Genomic DNA, 5,031 nt, shown 5'->3' with positions numbered 1-5,031 from the left:
TGTTTAGGGAGGTGCGATTTCACATTTACCTCTATTAGGTTAATTACAAACAATTGTAAAGAACGTCGATTACATTAGGTATTATTGAAACTTTTTTAATTAAAGGCCAACGTGTTTTCTAGAACTGCAACATGGTGCAGCGTTTAAATAGTACAATTTCATTTTGTGTTATTTACGTTTGTGGATATTTTGTTTACACTGATTAATTTTGTGTTATTTACGTTTGTGGATATTTTGTTTACACTGATCTTCGCCCGGACCACTTTGAAGATTTACAAGTATAATACAATTGACCAATTCCATTCGGAGAAAAACATGTATTGCTTAATGAAATAAGGGTAGTTTAAACAGGGGTTAGTGTCGCAATTGACATTGGAGTTAAATTAGCTTACCCCTTTATCTTAGTAAATTGATATTTATCATACGAGTCTGCCATGTTCTCATTTGTAGATAATCAAAACCAGCAGTTTTTTCTTTCTTTACACATTGTCTCTTTTAAACAACAACTCTATACATGGTATTACATTTGAACTGCTTAAAAAATCGAGTAATAGAGGGAACCAACGGATCACAAACGTTTCGTTGGGAAGTTACCTTTAAAAAATCCTCAATGTATACAGCCACCAAATAGTCAAGTGTAGAATACCGATCATGTGCAATGAATTCACATTCCCGGCATTTCACTGGCTCGTAGTGTATTATCAGTCGAAATAATTTGTCGTAAAATGTGGTAGACGCACAGAAAACTGTTGTGTGTGGTAAAAGTGTGTAATAGATGGAGTCATTTTTGTAAAAATAAAATACATATACTCAAACCTTATTTCCTCGGCTTCAGAACGCCGGCCTTTACGTAGATAAGATAAGCGCTCACTTGTATAACATCATAAATTACATGAAATACATTTTATTTCTTCATTTTTCTCTTTTCTAAACATTTAAAAAATTGATGGAGCGGGTTTGGTTATACAAGGGCGGAAACTAAATTTGGCCTCCAAATATAAAATTATGAGGTTGGGCAAGGTAAGATTTTATTAGAAAAATAAACATAATTTTTGTTTTTCCATAATAAGTATATTATTATACCGGGTGGTGACTTGAACAACGCACCAGAGGAATTGCAATAGTAATTTTTTCATTTCTGATTATTGACTTCTCTAATTACTTTAGAGAGAAATTCTATCTATTTAGGTTTTTTGTAGAAAAAAAATTACGAATCCATGCATACTATAGCTTTTAATTTTCTGAACTTTGAATCCAAGAAATTGGATAACTAAAAACTGGCGCTTTTAAGAAAACCGACTTTATAAACGCTACAGTTTTTAATTTTTAAATTTTTACTGATTCTCAATTTATAAATATTACGAAACAAGAGTATGTACGGATTCGTTTATATGATTCGATGTAAATCTTTCACTCACGCCTTTGACGCTCCCGACGACCTATATGTATCTGTGATAATACCATCACAAAATTTTTGATTAGGGGAGGGAGCACTTAACGAACTTTATTTTATGTCAATGTGTTGGGTAGTAGGGTCAACATAGTCCAGTCAAATTAGCTCCAAAAGTATTCTAAACTGGATGTTGGCATTTCACACAACGAAACCAAGTGTATTCTATGTAGTTCCCTGCCCGGAAGCTCCCGGAACTGCTATACACAAAAAAACCAAGAAAAAACGGAAAAATGCAGTTTTTTTCGCATTTGACTTCCAATTATCTCGTCAACTATTGCTCGAGCTCATAGAAATGAATTTGTTTAGAATCGAATTTTCAGTTGGTACAGAACCGTCCATTTTTAAATGTTATTGTTTTTTCTGGAAAAATACAAAAAAAAGTAATCCTAAAAATTAACATTTGTTTTTGTTGATACGCCCTTCTCGATGCCTTGTCTTTCAAACTGGATGACTCCCAGAGCGTTTTCAATATTTTTATGGATGGTGGTACCGTAAAACAACCTATTCCAATAATTGTCTGTTGTCCCGATGAGTTTTGCAAATCGACGGACTGTGGAATTAATTTAGTGAAGACCCCAGAAATAGAACAAGAAAGTAACTTATAAAATGCCCTTGGCACTCTGTTTAATAAAAATCATACCAACTGTATCTGATAGAAAAATCGATTCTAAACAAATTCGTTCTCTTCATTTTTTCCGTAAGAGGAATAGTCAACGAGATACCTAATTAAGTCAAATGCGAAAAAACGACATTTTCCCATTTTTATATTCCGGTCAGCTAGACTGTCATTTACGTTGAGTGAAGTGACAACACACTAAACCGGCAGACAGTAATAGATACAAAACTATAAACCATCTCGAGGATCGCTATTAAAACTTTGCTTTGTGACAATTTTCGTAGGTAATTGCACAAGTGCATCAAAATGCTCTTTTAACCAAATATGAAATTAACCGAACGCAGTTTTTTACTGATAAGATACTTGAATAAACAAATAAAAAGGTTTTCGCCCTAAGGCGAGTAACTTCAGCGCATTTTCCATAAATTGATCAATACTTTCCCAAAGGCCATATCTATGTGCGCTATGTTTTTTTCATTACTAGAGACATATATGGTTAAAATTTTAAAGAAATATCTTCATAAATAAGGAAGTTGACACTTACTGCGCAGTTGATATTGCGCGTCCTGCGCATGCGCTTATTAATCTGATATTTACAATACGCAATACGTTTGCTTTTACTATAAGTACCTGTGGTTAAATTTCAAAGAAATATCTCCATAAATAATAAAGTTTGCATTGCGCAGTCTGCGCATGCGCACATCTGACTTTTACTATATGCGATTACTACAAGTATCTGTGCCTTTACTACAAGTATCTGTGATTAAAATTTCAACAGAATATATTAATAAATAAAAAAGTTAACATTGCGCAGCCTGCCATTTCAATCGTCAAGATTTTCCTTGACTCAGGTGCCAGAGCGATACGCTACCGAATGCAAAAAGAACGAACTACATATCTTGAAAACTGTAGGAGTAGTTAAGACCTCGGACAGACGGACGGACAGAGAAAGTGGCTGCAATAGCGCACCCAACTTCGTTGGAAAATGCGCTAAAAATTATGAGGTTTATTTTGATGCACGAGTGTAATTCGGGGGAATATTTCCCGAATAAACATTACAAACTCACTTTACCTACTTATAAAATTTTTAAGTGTATTCCCATGAAATGTGCAATTATTATCGCAGGGCTCTTTCGTTTTCTACAATGCAATTACCGACCGCTGTAATTGCCCGATAATTGCACACCTCATATGGGATTTATTACATATGAGGCAAATATTCATTCGAAAATTGCTTACGTTTAGGTTTTCTTTATCCAAGTTAAATGAAGTTAAATTGCTGATTGCAAGATTTATTCCACAAACGGAGAGACAAGTATAGGCAAGTAGAGTACGTAGGTAGTTAGGTACCTAGTAACACGGAGATTACACTTTTTTCTAGAATTCGAAAAGTGGTGCAAGTTATATCGTTTGTGCACCCAAAGACAACGAGTAATACGTAATTGCGAATATGAAGTGAATTTTGCTTTGTATGTGTACCTGCAAAGATTATCAGCACTTCGCCCAGACATACCATCGCCCAGACGTAAATATGGGGATTTCTTGTGGGACAGCTTTCTAACAATAAAGTATCAATACTTCTTTCCCTAGACAATTTGCAAAACCATTCCAATAAAAGAAATCTGTAGAAGAACCAACACATTGTTGTATGCGCTAATAGATGGAGCAAAATAGAGGGATAGCTGGTTTTTAAATAAGGGGACATTTGAAACAAAACTTAGCGTGCTTTTTCCCCTTAAGATTGACCGTCTGTAGTATATGTTGTCTGTGGTATTATTTACTTAGAACATAAAGGGCATTTCGGTGTTGTAGTTCATTAGATTAGAAACCCCACGTTGCCAGGCTCATGTGAAATTATTACTGCTCTTGTGTATTAATAAATGTGTTTTAAAATTGGATCTGACAAAAATCACACCGGTCACATTTTAAATCTTTGGCAATGTCGATGTCTTGAACTATTATATGTTAAGATGTACTTTAAGACTGGATTTATGTTTGGCGACGAAACTGTGCACACTTTAAATACTTAGTGATTTTGTATGTTAATAAATGTGTCTTATAATTAGATTTATCATTCGTTGCATAGTCACACTGGACACATTTAAAATTCTTGATAGCCTGTTCTTAGGTTTTTTACAGCAAAATTTTGTCCGAACTATACAAATACTTTGCCACGTATTGTATGGATTGGCTTATTTGCTGCGGATTATGCCGGTTCTGCTGACGGCGACCTTTACAGGTGTGAATAATAATTTAGTTTATCACTTGAACTTTACATTTGTTATTACAAATGTGTAAGCTTATAAGCTAGCACGAGTGCCGAATGTACTTGTTAAAATTATAGCGCGAGCCAAATATACTCAGGTCGATTAGTCGATACAATTATAACGACCTTTGAGCTGAAAGTTATGAAGCGCAATGAAATAAAAATGAAAGGACTTAGATATTTGTTAATTGTATATTTAATTGCTGTGGGACCGAGAGGATAAGTCAATTTGCCACGATACGAATATCTAGCTTTGCCTTACATAGGGGTACGTTTACCCTTCATTTGACACACAATTTTATTCGGTATTTATGAGATAAAGGGAAACTTTAACGCTGGGGCTTTTCTAGATGTTCAAATATTTAAAGTTAAGTTGTCTCCACGGACATATCGCGCTGTATCACATACCTTTCATCCTCCCTCTAAAATCTGATTTCGAGATCTTTGTATTCAATTCTTTTTGTACGTTATAATACCATCCCATTTTTAAGCCTGCATTTCGTCTCTTTAATATCCATGGCACGTAAATAGTATATTAAGATACAAGTGTATAATCAAGTCTTTAAAGCACGCGCAACGAGTTTAATGGCACGACGCGAAGCGGAGTGCCTTTAACGTTGCAAGTGCTTTAAAGACCAATTATACACGTGTATCTTATAGTATTTTTTATTATACCTGCAGTATAATTTAAAAATA

Source organism: Photinus pyralis, unplaced genomic scaffold (assembly GCF_008802855.1).
Source record: "Photinus pyralis isolate 1611_PpyrPB1 unplaced genomic scaffold, Ppyr1.3 Ppyr1.4_LG3b, whole genome shotgun sequence".
NCBI classification, from domain to species: Eukaryota; Metazoa; Arthropoda; class Insecta; order Coleoptera; family Lampyridae; genus Photinus; species Photinus pyralis.
This window is presented reverse-complemented; position numbering follows the sequence as displayed.